The sequence below is a fragment of the Palaemon carinicauda genome, chromosome 14 (assembly GCF_036898095.1).
Source record: "Palaemon carinicauda isolate YSFRI2023 chromosome 14, ASM3689809v2, whole genome shotgun sequence".
NCBI classification, from domain to species: domain Eukaryota; kingdom Metazoa; phylum Arthropoda; class Malacostraca; order Decapoda; family Palaemonidae; genus Palaemon; species Palaemon carinicauda.
Genome location: NC_090738.1, coordinates 136,421,374 through 136,442,647, shown reverse-complemented (window position 1 = coordinate 136,442,647; position 21,274 = coordinate 136,421,374). Strand labels below are relative to the sequence as shown.

The following is a 21,274-nucleotide window of genomic DNA, read 5'->3' as shown; positions in this document are numbered from 1 at the left end:
TAATTTCTTTTTTACGAACTTAGCACTGAAAACATTTTATCTATTTTCTGGGTCGACCTGTGACGCCCGGTGAAAAGAGTCCTTCCTTACACTTTTCTGATATAAATACTTCCAAATATACCAGGGAAAGTTAAGTATGGAATGCAGAGGTTACTACCCTCGCGCGAGCACCCAGTGGGCGTCTTTATTTATTAAATGGATGTCAAGAGGTGCGGGAAAGGTGGAAATAAAAAATTTCTGAGCAATTGATGCACTAAATATTACGTCTTCCTAAATAAAATTCTAAAACTATGTGAATTCCTAATTCCAATATGAAACAGCAAATAATTCCCAGAATTTCTAGAACTTGTATAAATCTTTAGCTTAATTTCTTTCAAAATCAAACTAGTTTTACCTTAAATTGCCGTTTTTCCTTCAATTTAGACTCTAAAATTGCTATTTGAATATAAATTTCCCTATATTGGACTGCCTTATCGAGCTATGATTTTTTTCTTCAAAACACCCATTGCGATTTAAATACAGTGATGCCTCAGCATACGAAAGTAATCCGTTCAGGATACGGTTTCGTATGCTGATTTTTTTGTATCCTGAGTCGCGTTTTGCATGTAAATAGCCTAATCCGTTCCAAGCCCTACGAAAAGACACCTTTTCTTTCATAAACACGCTAAACTGTAGTAATAAACATGCAATGCAGCCATTTCTATCATTCAATAATTAACCCAACCGTTAAAAACAGCCTAATCCATTCCAGAAACCACCATGAGATTATTCAATAATGTAGTTATAGCCTAGTTATCCCCTCCATGCCCTAAGAAAAGGGTCCGTTTTCTTTACTACTGAATAAAAGTTACGGTACTGTATGTAAAGCATTTGGATCAGTGAAGGTGTATTGTTACCTGTACACCTAAATTAAGGGTTGATACCCTGAAAAAAAAAAGGTACTGTACTCTTGGCGACGAGTTGGGATATCGTAAGCTTTTCGTATACTGGGGCATAAAAATCTTTGTATCGCTTTTCGGTACCTGAATGTTTCGTAAGCAGAAACTTTTGTATCCAGAGGTATCACTGTAATGTTCTCCTACCAGAATCAGCACAGCCTCCCCCAAAGCTCTACATCCTAAACAAGACAGCTCAAAGTGAAAGCTTCCTTATTCCTGCCAACGTTACTTATGATTTCCAATGTTTCTGGCAGATAATCTGTTTGGCTATCTTCCACTTACTCTATTTCAACAGGAAACTTCGACTTGTGCTTTTAACCCTTTTACCTCCAAAGGACGTACTGGTACGTTTCACAAAAGCCATCCCTTTACCCCCATGGACGTACCGGTACGTCCTTGCAAAAAAATGCTATAAAAAATATTTTTTTCATATTTTTGATAATTTTTTGAGAAAATTCAGGCATTTTCCAAGAGAATGAGACCAATCAGACCTCTCTATGACAAAAATTAAGGGTGTTAGAGCAATATAAAAAAAATATACTGCAAAATGTGCTTGGGAAAAAAATAACCCCCTGGGGGTTAAGGGTTGGAAATTTCCAAATAGCCTGGGGGTAAAAGGGTTAATACTTGCCCCTCAAGAACCAGGCCATGCTGCTTGCTTCGCACAACATCAGCATCCACCACCTACCCAGGTTCTACATCATAACAATGACCAAACCCAAAGTCTTACCATTCATAGGCAGTAGTGTAATACCATACTATACTAAAGCAGCGAAGAATATTACCTTAGTTTCTCAGATTTGAGTTATGTACAGTATATTTGTCTGTTTGTCTATGTATAGCATATGTTTTGCAAGCTAATAGTCTTTCTTGCTTGTTAAAAATAAATATTTGTTCTTTTAGGGTGATATAAACGGCAAATTCTGTCTTAACAATAGCCAGAAAACCTTACTTTACACAATCCAGTAAACCTACAACAGTAGTTGAACCATGATATTTAAGAACAAGAACAGATTTTTCTGGTGATAAACTAACCTATAGTCCATTTCTTTTAGCGAGTCATATTTGCACTGACTCGCAACGGTGCCCTTTTAGCTCGGAAAAGTTTCTTGGTCGCTGATTGGTTAGAATTATCTTGTCCAACCAATCAGCGATCAGGAAACTTTTCCGAGCTAAAAGGGCACCGCTGTGAGTCGGTGCAAATATGACTCGCTAAAAGAAATGGACTATAGTGGTAGGATCATGGAAACCAGTAACAGACGATGGCTCCCTCCTCTAAATTTTAAATCCACAATTCTTGGAAAAGGAATGCAGTCTCACAACTGGTTTTTATACTAAATCTTATTACTTACTGTACTTATTACTGTATCTCCAATATGGTTCCAAATCTTAACAAGGTACAGTATACTGTATATGATAATTTTGAGAATTTGGACTATACAATTTCTAGGCACATTTTTTAGACTACTGTATCATATTTCTAGTATTAATATGCCTCGTTTGCATGCACATGTGCAATTTAAATATATATTTACAGTAGCGATCAAGTTCTAGATTCAATTAGATTTTGTATCCTCAAAATTGTCTCCCATTGTTAACCCTTTTACCCCCAGGCTATTTGGAACTTTCCAACCCTTAACCACTAGGCATTTTTTTTTTCCAATCACATTTTGCTATATATATTTTTTAAATTGCTCTAACAGCCTTAATTTTCGTCATAGAGAGGTCAGGTTGGTCTCATTCTTTTGGAAAATGCCTGAGGTTTCTCAAAACTTTATCAAGAATATGAAAAAAAAAATATAAATAGCAGTTTTTTGCAAGGACATACCAGTACGTCCATGGGGGTAAAGGGATGAGTTTTGTGAAACGTACCAGTACGTCCATTGGGGGTAAAAGGGTTAATCGAGGTCAAGATTTAAATGAATGGGTACGGTACGTTTGTGGTGGATGTTATTACTGTGTTGGATGACAGCTGTTGCCATACCGCTTATTATGTAAGGAGTATCAACTAAGCATATCTAGTTGACGGATGTCAGCGTGATAAAAAAAAAAAAAATTCTCTTTTTTGCAACTTCCATTAAGCCCTCTTCTAGAGCAGGCAAACTTGCAGCGAATGTGTAAGAGTAGTTAGTGAATGTGTGGGAGTAGTAAGCGAATGTGTAAGAGTAGTAAGCGACGAAATGTGTGGGAGTAGTAAGCGACGAAATGTGTGGGAGTAGTAAGCGACGAAATGTGTGGGAGTAGTAAGCGAAATGTGTGGGATTAGTAAGCGAAATGTGTGGGAGTAGTAAGCGAAATGTGTGGGAGTAGTAAGCGAAATGTGTGGGAGTAGTAAGCGAAATGTATGGGAGTAGTAAGCGAAATGTGTGGGAGTAGTAAGCGAATGTGTAAGAGTAGTAAGCAAATGTGTAAGAGTAGTAACCTTAAGTATAGATCCCATTGTCTCACAGGGTAGGTATCAAAGTCAGTGATCCCTTTCCTCTTAAAATCATACATACGATGTCTCAACTTTTTTCTACTTTGCAGTGTGAAGTACTGTAGAGTACTGTACTAATACAGTGCAGTACCATACAATGCCCAACAGTACAGTACAATACAGTTCTCGACAGTGCAGTACAGTACTCAACAATGCAGCACAATACAGTACTCAACAGTAAAGTACTTCATCATTGCTGTACAACATAGAAACCGACGTAAGGTCAGGTAAAACGGCGCACAGTGGATTTTATTTTTGTATTTAATACTTAACGATGTGGGACATACAGCTGGAGCTTCTTTACTTCAAAAACCAAATCTACTTTTATCAGCATATGAAACAGCATTTAGTAATGGAATAGAATGGATTATGAACTTGAGGCTTAGAAGCCAAGCACTGTAACAACAGGTCATTGTTATTGTGTAAGGGTAGTAAGCTTAAATATAGGTCCCATGCTTATAGGGTTGGTATACAATAGTCAGTGATCCTTTTCCTCTTAAAACCATACCTATGTCTTAACTCTTTTTTGCTTTGCAGTTTGCTCTTCGTATGACACTTCTGACCTAAGATGACCCCCAAATGACCCTAGGTAAAATTGGAGTACTTCATGCCAAAGGTAGGAACCAAGATTCTGATATTCATTGCGTAGATGCGAGATTCTGTTTAAATGAGATCAGCTAGTAAGCCGTTTAGTCTTTAAGAATGCAGTACATTCAAAAGGCAAATATGAAATTAATAAAAAGGAGAATAAAGATGATTTTTGTCTATCCTAGGTAAACAAATATCTGTTAGAGGAAACAAATATATTAAGTAAACTTCATGGAACTTAATTATTCATTAAATGAGTGACGATGACTTCAAAGATCTGATTACCATTCTTCGAAAGAAGAATTGAAAACAGCTTCAGTAAATGAAAGAAACAATAATCTCATAACTTTTGTGCTTAGCATTGTTTAGAGTTGACTATGTCATACTAAGACAAGACAATGACAAACTGGAAGCAAACGCAGAGCAAAGTTCAAGACTCCTAGTCTATTACATTACCAAGATGCTAATACAAGAACACGCTTCAAAAAATCTTACAAAAAGACAGAGAGACTTGTAAGAAACAAACTGTGTGATTGAAGAGCTTTTTGTAAAGATGAAGGATGCTCATGTGATGCCTGCTGGTTATGGAAAGGAGTACTCTTAACCCTTTTACTCCCAAAGGACGTACTGGTACGTTTCACGAACCTCATCCCTTTACCCCCATGGACGTACCGGTACGTCCTTGCAAAAAAATGCTATAATTTTTTTTTTTTTTCATATTTTTGATATTTTTTGAAAAAATTCAGACATTTTCCAAGAGAATGAAACCAACCTGACCTCTCTATGACAAAAATTAAGGCTGTTAGAGCAATTTGAAAAAAATATACTGCAAAATGTGCTGGGGAAAAAATAACCCCTTGGGGGTTAAGGGTTGGAAATTTCCAAAGAGCCTGGGGGTAAAAGGGTAGCTGTAGTGAACGACATTTCGTAGTAACGGGGGATTTTGAGGAGGGAGAAGTCTAATTGGAAAGGCATCCTTGGTAGTGGTATGACTCGCCCCAGTTTTAATACCGACACCCTTTTAGGGGTGAGCGAGCTGGATATATTCCTAACATTCCATGCAACTTTTTTCTCTGGTATATTTAGCAGTATCTATACCTTTGAAATGGTGCTTTAAGGAGCATTGCACGGAGCGACACAGTTTGAGCCCAGAAATAGACTTTTCCTTCGTCAAAATCCCTTTTTTGCATCATTATGAATATAAAGTAAACATTTTTACTTTCTCCAAGGGAATAACAACCCCAAGGGAGATTCTCAAGCCATTACTCTGGCTCCAGAAAATAAATAATCCATATATACGTGAAAACCACGTAGTTATCTAGGTAAAACTAATGTCAAACTTCTAAAATGAGATGGGTAGTTGGATATGGTTTGGGCATGCTCTTTACACTCTCCAAGAGAGATTAGTTCACCAAACGTTCAGCTGGGCTCCACAAGGCACTAGAAGTTGGAAGATCCAGGCCTACATGGCTAAGGACTATGAAGCGCAAAGTGGGAGATGATGAATGAAGAAGTATTGAATTAAAAGCTAAAGATAGAGACGACTGGCGAAATCTAAGCGAGCCCCTTTGCATCAATAGGTGTAGATGATGATGATGATCTAACGCTTAAAAGAAAGAGAACAAAAAAGGGATTTTGACGAAGGAAAAATGATATTTTAATTATAAAATAAATTTTTGAATATACTTACCCGGTGAATATATATAGCTGCAACTCTGTTGCTCGACAGACAAAAAACTGTAAAAAACTCGCCAGCGATCGCTATATAGGTTGCGGGTGTGCCCATCAGCGCCAACTGTCGGCCAGATACCATACTCAATGTAAACAAAGACTCAATTTCTTCTCATCCCACTGCGTCTCTACTGGGGAGGAAGGGAGGGTCGTTTAATTTATATATTCACCGGGTAAGTATATTCAAAAATTTATTTTATAATTAAAATATCATTTTTAAATATTTAACTTAGCCGGTGAATATATATAGCTGATTCACACCCAGGGTGGTGGGTAGAGACCAGTTAAATATGTTTACATCTTATGAGCTAAGAGTTTTTATTTCATTTTAGAAGTTATCAAAATAACAAAAACAAAATAAATAGGTACCTGGTAAGGAAGTCGACTTAGACGATTACTCTGCCTTATAAGTACGTCTTCCTTACGGAGCCTCGCGATCCTCTTAGGATGCCGACAGACCCCTAGGAGCTGAAGTATCAAGGGCTGCAACCCATACAACAGGACCTCATCAAACCCCTAATCTGGGCGCTCTCAAGAAATGACTTTGACCACCCGCCAAATCAACCAGGATGCGAAAGGCTTCTTAGCCTTCCGGACAACCCATAAAAAACAACATTAAAAACATTTCAAGAGACAGATTAAAAGGATATGGAATTAGGGAATTGTAGTGGTTGAGCCCTCACCCACTACTGCACTCGCTGCTACGAATGGTCCCAGTGTGTAGCAGTTCTCGTAAAGAGACTGGACATCTTTCAAGTAAAATGACGCGAACACTGACTTGCTTCTCCAATAGGTTGCGTCCATTATACTTTGCAGAGATCTATTTTGCTTAAAGGCCACGGAAGTTGCTACAGCTCTAACTTCGTGCGTCTTCACCTTAAGCAAAGCTCTGTCTTCCTCACTCAGATGTGAATGAGCTTCTCGTATTAACAATCTGATAAAGTATGACAAAGCATTCTTTGACATAGGCAAGGATGGTTTCTTAACTGAACACCATAAAGCTTCAGATTGGCCTCGTAAAGGTTTAGTACGCTTTAAATAGAACTTAAGAGCTCTAACAGGGCATAAGACTCTTTCTAGTTCATTGCCTACGATCTCCGATAAGCTGGGAATATCGAAAGATTTAGGCCAAGGCCGAGAAGGCAGCTCATTTTTTGGCTAAAAAACCAAGTTGCAGCGAACAAGTAGCTTTTTCCGACGAAAATCCGATGTTCTTGCCGAAGGCATGAATCTCACTGACTCTTTAAGCCGAGGCTAAGCATACCAGGAAAAGAGTCTTAAGAGTGAGATCTTTCAGGGAGGCTGATTGTAACGGCTCAAACCTGTCTGACATGAGGAATCTTAGTACCACGTCTAAATTCCATCCAGGGGTAGCCAAACGACGCTCCTTGGTGGTCTCAAAAGACTTAAGGAGGTCTTGCAGATCTTTATTGTTGGAAAGATCTAAGCCTCTATGCCGGAAGACCGATGCCAACATGCTTCTGTAGCCCTTGATAGTGGGAGCTGAAAGGGATCGTCCTTTTCTCAGGTATAAGAGAAAATCAGCTATTTGAGCTACAGAGGTACTGGTCGAGGATACAGAAACTGACTTGCACCAGTCTCGGAAGACTTCCCACTTCGATTGGTAGACTCTAATGGTAGACGCTCTCCTTGCTCTAGCAATCGCACTGGCTGCCTCCTTCGAAAAGCCTCTAGCTCTCGAGAGTCTTTCGATAGTCTGAAGGCAGTCAGACAAAGTGCGTGGAGGCTTTGGTGTACCTTCTTTACGTGTGGCTGACGTAGAAGGTCTACCCTTTGAGGAAGACTTCTGGGAACGTCTACTAACCATCGAAGTACCTCGGTGAACCATTCTCTCGCGGGCCAGAGGGGAGCAACTAACGTCAACCTTGTCCCTTCGTGAGAGGCGAACTTCTGCAGTACCTTGTTGACAATCTTGAACGGTGGGAATGCGTAGAGATCCAGATGTGACCAATCTAGGAGGAAGGCATCTATATGTATTGCTGCTGGGTCCGGGACTGGGGAGCAATAGATTGGAAGCCTCTTGGTCAGCGAGGTTGCAAAGAGATCTATGGTTGGTTGACCCCAAGTGGCCCAAAGTCTCTTGCACACATCCTTGTGGAGGGTCCATTCGGTTGGAATTACTTGCCCTTTCCGACTGAGACAATCTGCTATGACGTTCAAGTCGCCTTGGATGAACCTCGTTACTAGGGAGATGTCTTGACCTTTTGACCAGATGAGCAGGTCCCTTGCGATCTCGTACAACGTCAGTGAGTGGGTACCTCCTTGTTTGGAGATGTACGCCAAGGCCGTGGTGTTGTCCGAGTTTACTTCCACCACTTTGCCTCGAAGGAGATACTCGAAGCTTTTCAAGGCCAGATGAACTGCCAACAGCTCCTTGCAGTTGATATGCATGCTCCTCTGACTCGAGTTCCACAGACCTGAGCATTCCCGACCGTCCAGTGTCGCGCCCCAGCCCAAGTCCGATGCGTCCGAGAAGAGAACGTGGTTGGGAGTCTGAACAGCCCGGGGAAGACCCTCTCTTAGGTTGATATTGTCCTTCCACCAAGTCAGACAAGACTTTATCTTTCCGGAAATCGGGATCGAGACCGCCTCTAGCGTCTTGTCCTTTTTCCAGTGAAAAGCCAGATGGTATTGAAGAGGACGGAGGTGTAGTCTTCCTAGTGATACAAATTGTTCCAGGGATGACAGCGTCCCTACCAGACTCATCCACAGCCTGACTGAGCAGCGTTCCTTCTTCAGCATCTTCTGGATGGATAGCAGGGCTTGATCTATTCTGGGGGCCGACGGAAAAGCCCGAAAAGCTAGACTGTGAATCTCCATCCCTAAATACAGAATAGTTTGGGATGGGACCAGCTGCGACTTTTCCAAATTGACTAGGAGTCCTAACTCCTTGGTCAGATCTAGAGTCCACTTGAGATCCTTCAGACAGCGACGACTGGAAGAGGCTCTGAGAAGCCAGTCGTCCAAATAAAGGGAGGCTCGGATGTCCGATAAGTGGAGGAATTTGGCCACATTCCTCATCAGCCTCGTAAACACGAGAGGAGCTGTGCTTAGGCCAAAGCACAGGGCCCGAAACTGGTAGACCACATCTTCGAAGACGAATCTCAGAAAAGGTTGGGAGTCTGAGTGAAAGGGGATGTGGAAGTAGGCGTCCCTTAGGTCTAGCGAGACCATCCAGTCTTCCCTTCTGACCGCTGCTAAGACTGACTTTGTGGTCTCCATGGAGAACTTCGTCTTTGTGACAAAGACATTCAGAGCACTGACGTCTAGCACCAGTCTCCAACCTCCTGTCTTCTTTGAAACTAGGAAGAGACGGTTGTAAAATCCCGGTGATCGAAGGTCCGAGACTTTGACCACCGCTCCCTTCTCTAGCAAAAGAGACACTTCCAGTTTCAGGGCTTGTCTCTTTTCTTCCTCTCTGTACCTGGGAGAGAGATCGATGGGGGACGTTGCTAGAGGGGGTTTGCGTACAGTTTCAGGGCTTGTCTCTTTTCTTCCTCTCTGTACCTGGGAGAGAGATCGATGGGGGACGTTGCTAGAGGGGGTTTGCGTACAAAAGGGATTTTGTACCCCTCTCTGAGTAACTTCACAGATTGTGAATCTGCGCCTCTCTTCTCCCAGGCTTGTCAGAAGTTCTTGAGTCTGGCTCCCACTGCTGTCTGAAGTTGCGGGCAGTCAGACTCTGCCCTTGGAGGACTTGGGTCCTTTCCTCTTCCCTCGTTTCCCTTCGGCACGAGCACCTCCTCTGCTGGAGGCTCTGCCACGAAAGGGCGGAATAAAGCGAGACGCTGGAGTGTCTATCCTCGGTCTAGCAGACAATGTAGGCAAAGGGGGAGCTTTGCGAGCTGAGGACGCAACTAGATCGTGGGTGTCCTTCTGAACTAACGAAGCGGCAATTTCCTTTACCAAGACTTCAGGAAACAGGCACTTGGAAAGGGGAGCAAAGAGAAGTTCAGATCTCTGGCATGGCGTAACTCCAGCAGACAGGAACGAACAGAGACTCTCGCTTCTTCAGGACTCCGGACGTGAATGAGGCAGCTAGCTCATTGGACCCATCACGGACGGCCTTGTCCATGCAGGACATAATGAGCAAAGAAATATCCTTATCTGCAGAAGAGATTTTCCTGCTCAGGGCTCCTAAGCACCAGTCTAAAAAGTTAAAGACTTCGAAAGCCCTAAATATCCCTTTAAGAAGGTGGTCCAGGTCCGATGGCGACCAACAAATCTTCGAGCGTCTCATGGCAAGGCGGCGGGGAGAGTCTACAAGACTTGAGAAGTCGCCCTGGGCAGAGGCAGGAACTCCCAAGCCGAGAACTTCTCCCGTGGCATACCAGACGCTCGATCTAGAAGAGAGTTTAGATGGGGGAAAGGCAAATGCTGTCTTCCCTAAACTCTTCTTAGACTCTAACCAGTCTCCTAACAGCCGCAAAGCTCTCTTGGATGAGCGTGAGAGAACGAGTTTAGTAAAGGCAGGTGCGGTAGCAGGCATACCTAATACAAACTCTGACGGCGGAGAACAAGGAGCCACAGAAATAAAATGGTCAGGAAACAACTCCTTGAATACAGCCATGACTTTTCTAAAGTCCAATGATGGTTGAGTTGCCTTAGGCTCGTCCAGTTCCGACGGTTGATCGTCTTGTTGTTCAGCAACGTCCTCATCAGATAGTTCCTCATCCGAAAACTGATGAGGAAACAGCAACGGAGTGGGCAACGTCTGGCTCGCTGAGTCCGGTCGCACTGGTGCATGCGTGACGGAGCCGGACGCAACGTCATGGAACTGCTGCACAGTCTGTGAACTGTCAATAACCATGGGTGCGCGAGGACGCACAGCGTCCACCCGAGACTGTCTAGACCGTCTGGGTTGTGCAGTCAACACCATACCGGGTTGCGGAGGTTGACGCACCGCGTCAAAACAAGTCACCTCTGATGGTTGCTGAACGTCCTGAACGTCAACATCTACCTCCGAGCGTTGCTTAACGTCAACGTGCGGCTGGCAACCCACACTGGGTCGCATCGGTGGAGGAACCACCTCAACTGGTAGACGCGAGAAGGTAATCTCAGCGTCAACAGGACGCACAACAGACCGTTTGGAAGGTTGTTGGCCAGAAGGTTCAGCAGCAACCTTCTCCGCATTAAAGTCCTCCATCAAGGACGCAAGCTTGGACTGCATGTCTTGCAGCAAAGCCCATTTAGGGTCTACGGGAGCAGGTGCGGCAACAGACGGGGTTAGCGACTGAGGCGGTACCGCTTTGCCTCTCTTAGGCGGTGAGCAGTCATCAGATGACGGCAACGAGTCCGAACTGACCCAGTGGCTACAACCGGGACGTTGGACTTGTCCTTAAGGGACCGACTTGCGTTTTAAAGGTCGTGGGACCTTGGTCCAAAGTTTCTTACGAGAAACACCTTCGGACGACGAGGTAAAAACGGGCTCTCTCGTCTTACGTAGGTAGGGGCGATCTTTGGGAGATACGCCTGATACCATGGAGGGAACGTCTGTTCGCTGATCAAGGCCTCTCGAACCCATGCGTCGTACGACATTGCTTCTCCCCTGGGCTTGGGAGCTTGCAAGAGGTCCCGGACTAGGAGGACGACAGGCACGAACAGACGAACCCTCAAGCGCAACACTGTTCACAACACTTTCACTAGGCACTTTATCACTTCCCTTTTGGCACTTTAGCTCCTTAACATCCGCCATGAGTTGATTGCGGTCACTTGCAAGGGACTCAACTCTCTCCCCCAAGGCATGGATAGCACGCATCATGTCAGCCATCGATGGTTCCTGAGTGCTAGGAGGGGGGTTAGGAACAACCACTACAGGGGAAGGAATAGGTTGAGGGGCATGAGGAGAGGAAAAATCTATCGACCTAGAAGAACTTCTCCTTACTCTATCTCTCTCTAGCCTGCGTGTGTACTTCTCAAATTCGATAAAATCGAATTCTGAAAGGCCCACGCATTCCTCACACCGATCTTCCAATTGACAGGTTTTACCCCGACAATTGGAACAAACAGTGTGAGGGTCGAGAGAAGCCTTTGGAAGACGCCTAGAACAGTCCCTAGCATTGCATTTTCTAAACTTGGGAAATTGTGAAAGGTCAGCCATTTTGAATTGGTCAAGGGAAAATTCCAAAAAACGATCAAAGTCATCAACAATGAATCCGATACAAAAAAGAGTTCAAGGATTTATTTGAAGAAAAACCCTGCACAGCGAAAGCTCAAAACCAAAATAAAGTACTTCACCAAAGATGATGGGAAAAACTCCAGGTTTCAACAGCGAGTAAAGTACGTCTTGTCGACACGTCGACAGAGAAGAAATTGAGTCTTTGTTTACATTGAGTATGGTATCTGGCCGACAGTTGGCGCTGATGGGCACACCCGCAACCTGTATAGCGATCGCTGGCGAGTTTTTTAGTTTTTTGTCTGTCGAGCAACAGAGTTGCAGCTATATATATTCACCGGCTAAGTTAAATATTTAAAAGTCTATTTCTTGGCGAGGAACCTGTGTCGCCCAGTGAAATGCTCCTTAAAGCACCTTTTCAAAGGTATAAATACAGTACTGCTAAATATACCTGAGAAAAAAGTTGCATGGAATGCTAAGAATATATCTAGCTCGCTCACCCCTAAAGGGTGTCGGTATTAAAACTGGGGCGAGTAATACCACTATCAGAGGTCCCTTCCCATTAGACTTCTCCCTCCTCAAAATCCCCCGTTACTACGAGGTGTCGTTCACTACAGCTACTGCCCATCCAAATAGAGGGGTCTAAAATAAAAGCCAAGCCAGTACCAAACAACAGTAAGATAACAATAAATTATGGATTTGAATGCTGAGTATGCATCTTTATGATTAATAAATGACAAAATAAAAGAAGCCATGTAATTTATTTCTTTAAAGATAAGAGGATTCTGGGCACTTAAAAACCACCATGTTCAAACATGACAGTAAAGTACTGTATCAGAACAGATCTTTTAACCTACTTCTTCAAAAATAGCTAGGAGGACTCTGGAGACTCGCATACCATGTTAAAACAACCATTTGGACCTTGAAAAATATGACTAAAAATATGAAAATTTCTGTGTGAACTTCCTCACGATATATTATTCTTTGTCATTTTATATAAATAATTTAATCCGTTACATATCAGAAATTACTTACTGGTACCCCCAGAGAAAGAGTACCTATAAATAAACTCTTAATTAAAAAAAAATAAGCAACTCATATTTCTGGTAATGTACAAAATCAAATATAATTTGTATTTATCCTATCTATACCCGAGTCATTTAATATGAGCATGCTTTCAGCAAAGTGTAAACTCAGCTGTTAAAAGATTTATAACGAGTTGGTGGTAGTCACCGCCAAATGGCGAGTAAGCCCTGCCCATCTAATAGGCCACTGAGCAGCCACTTTGACCTCAACCTCTGACTTATAGGGTAGTTGAGGTGGGAGGTGAATAGTAACTACAGTATAAGATCTCAGGTTTATGTAATTAAAACTATTTGCGATTTAGTTCCTACACAAATACAAACAGGACAAATTCGTAGATAATTTGTATTTTTCCTAACTATACAAACCTTGGCTATTTAATAGGGGTATTACTTTCGGCGTAGCTGAAATGATGAGCCATTAAAATTTAACGAGGGTTTACTACCCACACCGCTAGTTAGCGGGGGTAGGGGAGGGTAGCTTGCTACCCCCCTGCCCCCCCTCACACACACCTGTGTTTGAACTCACTTTGCTTGGAGGTAGGACTTCAAAGGGGATAGGGCTGGTAGGCAAGTTTGGTTAAATAGCTAAGGTTTGTATAGTTAGGAAAAATACAAATTATCTACAAATTTGTCATTTGTTCCATAACTGGAATACAAACCATGCTATTTAATAGGGGTGACTCACCCATTAGGAAGGGTGGACGTCCCAGCCAGTTCTGGCTTTTTGGCTTTGCCCGGGGGCTCGTTATTTGAGTGTGTAAGCACCCAAGAAATAAGGAGCCCCTGCACCTCGCTAGAACCTTGCTACGCAAGGACTGCGGCCTACGCAAGCTGTGTGTGAGGGTATGAAGAAGTGTGACCCGTCCTAGGAAGTTGTTCTGAAGTTCTTTAGATGGAAACTTTTAGACTAGGATTTTCCAAATACCAGCTCGTCTGGGTATGGGGACGTAACAGTATTAACTTAATACTAGGAACACAAGGGAGCATGGTTTACCTGCAGTGGTTTGAGGTCAGCTATGCAGAGAACCCAGAATGCTGCTTTCCCCAAGAGAGGGGATGATGAAGAAAAGCATAAGGGCCAGTCAAATCTTTTCATTTATGCAGACTAAAACTGGGTAACAATGCCCTCAACCTTCTGCTACTTGTCCAATAAGGTGCTTGAGGTTTTAAACCAGCTGTTGTGCAGCCACCACAGGGCCGATAGAGAACGTATCGAGCCTTCTGTGGGTCACGTCTTGCAGGTAGTGGGCTGTGAACGTTGTTTGACGCTTCCACACCCCCACTTGCAGAACCTGCTTCACAGAGAAATTTATTTTGAAGGCCAGGAACGTAGCTATGCCCCTGACATCATGTGCTCTAGGGCGACGTGACGGAGGAGGATCTGGATTCAAGGCCAGATCAATGACCCTACGAATCCATGCAGAGATGGTGTTCTTGGTGACCCTCCTCTTAGTCCTTCCTGTGCTGACGATTAGTGCTGGTACATGAGGACGGACTGCAGCTGTTCTTTTGAGGTATAGCCTCAAACTCATTACTGGGCATAGTAAGAGATGGTGTGGGTCATCTGTTACAGAGCGGAGACTAGAAATCCGGAAGGAGTCAAATCGAGGATCTGCTACTCCAGGATTCTGAGTCTTAGCAATAAACTCAGGGACGAAGCTGAACGTTACCTCCCCCCATCCCCTTGAATGGGCGATGTCATACGAGAGACCATGAAGTTCGCCGACTCGCTTGGCCAAAGCCAAAGCTAGCAGGAACACCGTCTTCCAGGTTAGATGGCGATCTGATGCCTGGCGTAATGGTTCATAGGGAAGTCTCTTAAGAAACCTGAGAACTCGAACCACGTTCCATGGGGGAGGTCTCACTTCCGACTGAGGGCAGGTAAGTTCATAACTACGTATGAGTAGAGAAAGTTCTAGCGATGAAGAAATGTCCATTCCTTTCAGCCTGAAGGCTAGACTTAAGGCTGAGCAATAGCCTTTCACTGCCGAGACTGAAAGGCGCATTTCTTCACGCAAATACACGAGGAACTCCGCTATTGTTGGAATAGTGGCATCGAGTGGAGAGATACCCCTTCCACGACACCAACCACAGAAGACTTTCCACTTTGCCTGGTAGACTGCTGCAGATGACTTTCGCAGGTGTCCAGACATCCTTACAGCAGCTTGCTGCGAAAGTCCTCTCAGAGAGGAGATGCTGGATAGTCTCCAGGCGTGAAGCCGTAGTGAAGCTACGGCTTTGTGGAAGATGTTGGCCTGTGGTTGCTTGAGAAGATTGTGTCGTGGAGGGAGCTCTCTTGGTAGCTCCGTTAGGAGTTGCAGAAGGTCCGGGAACCATTCCGCATGATGCCATAGCGGAGCTATGAGGGTCATTGAAAGATTGACCGATGTTCTGGTCTTGTTGAGCACCCTCCACATCAGACAGAACGGTGGAAAGGCGTAAACGTTGATGTTGTCCCACCGTTGTTGGAAAGCATCTTGCCAAAGAGCCTTGGGGTCTGGGACTGGGGAGCAGTACAGCGGGAGCCGGAAGTTCAGGGCCGTTGCGAAAAGATCCACAGTCGGAGAACCCCACAAAGTCAGGACTTTGTTGGCTACTAGATGATCCAAAGACCACTCGGTACTCACTATCTGAGACGCTCTGCTCAGATTGTCGGCGAGCACATTCCTTTTGCCTGGAATGAAGCGTGCCGATAGTGGTATCGAGTGGATTTTGGCCCATCTCAGTATCTCTACTGCTAGATGGGATAACTGCTGCGAAAAAGTACCTCCTTGTTTGCTGATGTAAGCCACTACTGTGGTGTTGTCGCTCATCACCACCACAGAGTGACCCGCCAGGTATTGTTGGAACTGTTGAAAGGCTAAAAAGACGGCCTTTATCTCTAGGAGATTTATATGGAGATACTTTTCTGACTCTGACCACAGGCCTGAGGTCGTGTGGTGCAGCACGTGGCCCCTCCCCCTTTCTTTGAAGCGTCCGAAAACAGCATCAAATCCGGGGGGAGGATGAGAAGATCCACTCCTTTTCGTAGGTTCTCGTCTGCCACCCACCACTGGAGGTCCATCAGTTCCGCAGATCACATAGGGATCAGGACGTCCGGGGAATCGTAACCTTGATTCCACCGGGACTTGAGTCGCCACTGGAGGGATCTCATCTTGAGGCAACCGTTGGGAACTAGACGAGCCAACAATGAAAGGTGACCGAGGAGACGTAACCACGATTGGGCTGTAAGTTCCTCTCATCTGAGAGAAAGACTTGCGACCTTTCTCAGTCTTGCTATCCTGTCGTCTGATGGGAAGTCTTTGTGGAGATTGGTGTCTATAATCATGCCTAGATATACCAGTCTTTGAGTGGGAAGCAGTGAGGACTTCTCGAGATTTACCAAGATCCCCAGATCCTGGCAAAGTCTCAGAAGTTTGTCCCGGTGTTGAAGAAGGGTTGACACCAAGTCTGCTAGGATTAACCAGTCGTCCAGATAACGGAGGAGACGGATGCCAATCCTGTGTGCCCATGAAGATATTATGGTGAACACTTTGGTGAAAACCTGTGGTGCTGTGGAGAGACCGAAGCACAGCACCTTGAACTGGTACTTTTTGTTGTCTAGGCTGAATCTTAAGTACTTCCTTGAAGACGAATGGACTGGGATCTGGAAGTACGTGTCCTTCAGATCAAGTGTACACATGAAGTCTTGCGGTCTCACTGCCAGTCTGACCGTGTCTGCCGTCTCCACGCTGAACGGAGTTTGTTTGACAAACTTGTTCAGAGCTGAGAGGTCGATGACTGGTCTCCAGCCTCCAGACGCCTTCTTTACAAGAAAGAGTCGACTGAAGAGCCTGGAGACTCGTCGAGGACCTCTTGGAGAGCGCCCATCTTCAACAGGGTCTGGACTTCTGCCCGAAGGGCCTGCCCCCTTGCCGATCCCATGGCAAGGGAGCTAAATGACACTGGATTCGTCGTCAAGGGAGGTAGAGATGTTGTGAACAGGACGCGATATCCCTGACTGATTTCAGAAATCGTCCAGGAATCGGCCCCGAGTTGCTGCCACCTGTCTGAACAACTTTGTAGGCATCCCCCTACTGGTGGACATGCAGGGGGACTGCCAATCCTAGCGTTTGCAGCCTCGGCTGTTCCCTCTAGGATTCTTACCTCCCCTGGAGGACTTTTTGCCTTTCCTATCCTTGACAGGAAAGGGCTCAGACACCACTGTCTTCGCTGCTGTCATTGATTTTGCAGTTTTGGTTGGAAGGGACTGCTGGGGTGCTGGAGGCTTATAGGGCTTGGATGTCAAAGCCCTATGAAGGAGGGAGTCTTGGTGAGACTTCCTCTCAGCGGCCTGTTCCACATCCTTAGGCTCAAAGAGGATGGATCCTTCTACGGAAGAATGTCTGAGCCTATTATCTCGGTGCTAGGGAGCTTCTGATGGAATCTCTCAGCCACCGCATCCCGACGTTTCAGGATGGTGTTTGCCCACAAGTTCGAGACTTGGTGGGCCAGAAACTCGATCATGCGAGTGCCTGAGAGAAGGAACGTTTCCATAGCTTTCCTGGTACGTTCTTTGGAGAAATCCTCAGAGCGTATCAAGATACCTAAGGTCCCTAACCAGATGTCAAGCCACGAAGTGGCTTGCATAGCACACTTTGCAACCTTCTCCTGGTTAAGGATCTCGGTTGCCGAGAAAGAGACCTGCAGGTTGGAGAGTCTCTCAAGAGGGACTCCCCTGGTAAGCTCTTCCAACGAGTGGTGGAGAGGATGAGCTAAACAAGGCTCTAAGATCTCAAAGTACCTCCTCTGCTGTACGCGAGGTGGAAGGAGCTTGTTGGCGGCACTGGAATGGTTGGAGGAGGACATCTCGGAGAGCTGTACAGCGATCTTGTCTCTGGTACTCTTAACCCCTTAAGACCAGGGCAGAGCTGCACTGGTCTTAGAGGGTTTCTGAATACCGAATACACGGTCCAAGACTGTGTCCTTGCCCTCTCGAGGAGGGATCTCTGGGTCGGAAAACCCATTGAGAGCCCTCATTAGAGTCAGAACTTGCCAAAATGCATGTTCTTGACTCTTGCTGTTCTCCTCATGATGTCGGACTTGCAGCGAAGTCTCCTGTACCCAAAGGCTCTTCTTGGGGAGAGTCGCGGACGTTCTCTGAGTGGTTAGTTGGCTCCGTCCTTGGTCTTGTAGAGGACTTTGGTAAAGTCTTATAGAGTCCCTCGATTCCTTCCTGGGAAGGATGTAGGACTCTAACATCGAAGATGGTAAGTTCCTTCCAGCCCCCACTTGAGAAGACCTCTCAGCGCGAGGAGAGGTTTCCCTCATTGGTGCGATGGGGTAAAATCTCACCTCACGTGATACCCCTGAAGACGGGAAGTCCTCGTCTGACAGGGAAGGAGAGATCTGGGGGAGTGAAGGAACCTGCCTCGAAGGCTTGCGTGGAGTCAACTTAGCCCTTGGAGAAGTTACCGCGTCCGGAACTCCTCTTTTTCTCTTCAGAGGGGTAGAGACAGCCAAGGAACTGTGACCTAATTCAGAGAAAACAGGCTTGAATGCCGGTGTAACTGCTCTGAATAGTGCACCGAACCAAGGCTGTTGGCTGACAGACGCGCTGTCAGACACCCCCTTTGCAGGGACAGGGATAAAAGGATCCCTGAGAGGAGTTACCATAGGTGGGTTCGCCTGGAAAGGTTTAGGGATCCTGGACCCCTCTGGATGTTTCCCTTCCGCCACAATACGCGCTGGTATGCATTTGCGGGGAGGGGAATGAGGCGATGGCGGCCTTGCCGTGCGTTGTTCAGCAGTCTCGTGCGCGGGAGGATATTGACCCTTGCACGATGGAGAATACCAGGAATCGTGCGTGGGAGACTGATGGCGCACCGGAGTGCACGCGGGAGACTATGGGGGCACAGGCGAGCGCGCGGGAGAATATTCGCGCGCGTGCAGGATCAGGCCGTTGAATGCGTGGGCGAGCGGGCGAGAGTTCGCGCGCCCCTGAAGAGGCCGTAGGGCGAGCGCGCGCAGGAGAGATACCCCTGGCGCGCGGGTGTGCAGTTGAAGCCTGTTCTGCTCGTGGGCGCGCGTCAGAATGGTGGCGTACAACTGCAGGAGAGGATAGGCGAGGGCGCGCGTATCCTCATGGATGCGTGCAGGTGACTGCGCGTGTCGGTGCGATGGCGAGTGTTGGCGCATTGGCGAGCGCTGGCGCGTGGCAGAAGTCAAGATAGACTTCCCAACAGCGCCCAGATCAGAAAATCGTGGGCGCGCAGGAGAGATGACTGCTGGGCGTGGGTGTGGGCGCTGGCGCGCGGGTGAGCAGGAGAGCGCTGGCACGTTGGAGAGCGCTGGCACATTGGAGAGCGCTAGCGCGTAGGAGGTTGCTGCCGCGCAGGAGGTTGATGGCGAGCAGAAGAGCGCTGACGTGCAGGTGAGGGTTGGCACGTAGCTGGGCGTGGGCGCGTATGCTCAGACTTGCTAGCATAGCGCGTGAGGGAAGTACTGTATGTGCGCGCTGGCGCATACGCCCTTGATGCCCTGTATTAGGGTTAGATGACGAGGCCTGACGAGCGTGGAGGTCAGGTTTCGTTGGCGCGTAGCGCGCATCAGCATTCAGGAACGGCGACGGCAGGTCTGTCGTGTGGAAAGTAAAACGTGTCCTTTGAAAGGACGACCTTCCACTGAAGGGGATCGCGAACAATCCACAGAGAGGTCCAGGACCAAAGCAGGAACAGTCGGTGATCGATGACGAGGCTCCTCTGCGGGGGACTGCAACGAAGATGTAGAACCAAAGCGGTGCCTCCTCACCGCAGGTGAAGGAAGGCCTCTCTGGCGAAGAGGAAGGCGAGCCTTGCGACGAATACGCCCTCTGGGGGCCATGGGATCAGCAAGCTGACCTTCTGCAGTCCTCCGAAGAGGAGTCTCTGTAAGTGAACTCCTCCGAGGGAAAGAAACACTAGCAGGAGAGACTGTTGGACTTAGATTCTCCCTCGTTGGTTGAACAGAAACGGGAGAAACTAAGCCGTCAGCTACTGTAGGGTTTGAAGAGGCAGAGGTAATGGGAGATACCGCATTGGATACCTCTGACACCAGGACGTCGACAATCGACAGAGGATCAACCTCTGCCGGAGGCGGCTATTGCTTGGCAGCGGCATCCAATCGGATGTAGTCAAGTAAGACTTCCTTGGAGGGCGAACCCTCGAACCCCAAGGAAGACCAAAGCTGAAAAATGTTATTTTCATTAGTAAAATAAATTTTTGAATATACTTACCCGATAATCATGTAGCTGTCAACTCCGTTGCCCGACAGAATTCTACGGAAGGGATACGCCAGCGATCGCTATACAAGAGGGGGGTGTACTCACAAGCGCCACCTGTGGCCAGGTACTGCAGTACTTCTTGTTGACACCACTTCAATTTTTCCTCGGTCCACTGGTTCTATGGGGAGGAAGGGTGGGTCAATTAAATCATGATTATCGGGTAAGTATATTCAAAAATTTATTTTACTAATGAAAATAACATTTTTCAATATTAAACTTACCCGATAATCATGTAGCTGATTCACACCCAGGGAGGTGGGTGAAAACCAGTGTACATGTATATCAAGAAGCTAAGTATCCCGTATTTCATATTATCAGTTATTCAAAATAACAATGAAATTACAAGTACCTGGTAAGGAAGTCGACTTGAGCCATTACTCTGCCTTAAATAAGTTCGTCTTCCTCACTGAGCGCAGCGTTCCTCTTAGGAGGCTGAACAACTCTAAGGTGCTGAAGTATCAAGGGCTGCAACCCATACTAAAGGACCTCATCACAACCTTTAACCTCGGCGCTTCTCAAGAAAGAATTGACCACCCGCCAAATCAACAAGGATGTGGAAGGCTTCTTAGCCGACCGTACAACCCATAAAAAGTATTCAAGAGAAAGGTTAAAAGGTTATGGGATTATGGGAATGTAGTGGCTGAGCCCTCGCCTACTACTGCATTCGTTGCTACGAATGGTCCCAGGGTGTAGCAGTACTCGTAAAGAGACTGGACATCTTTGAGATAGAATGATGTGAACACTGACTTGCTTCTCCAATAGGTTGCATCCATAACACTCTGCAGAGAATGGCTCTGTTTGAAGGCCACTGAAGTAGCCACAGCTCTCACTTCATGTGTCCTTACCTTCAGCAAAGCAAGGTCTTCTTCCTTCAGATGAGAATGTGCTTCTCTAATCAGAAGCCTGAATAGTAAGAAACTGAGTTCTTAGAACTTGGAAAAGAAGGTTTCTTGATAGCACACCATAAGGCTTCTGATTGTCCTCGTAAAGGTTAAGGCCTTTTTAGATAGTACCTAAGAG

General features: G+C 45.9%; 1 protein-coding gene and 1 long non-coding RNA gene across 2 annotated transcripts in view; one reads left to right on the top strand and one right to left on the bottom strand.

Moving 5' to 3' along the window:
* The window catches only part of LOC137653378 (uncharacterized), an 8,044-nt gene extending 3,902 nt beyond the window's left edge, over positions 1-4,142 (top strand). Inside the window, exons 2-3 of the long non-coding RNA XR_011046465.1 lie at positions 3,465-3,641; positions 3,952-4,142. This is a non-coding gene — a long non-coding RNA (uncharacterized lncRNA). The remainder of the gene's footprint in view (positions 1-3,464; positions 3,642-3,951) is intronic.
* LOC137653799 (high affinity copper uptake protein 1-like) overlaps positions 1-21,274 on the bottom strand; it is a 107,529-nt gene that overhangs the window by 70,028 nt on the left and 16,227 nt on the right. The window lies entirely within an intron of this gene.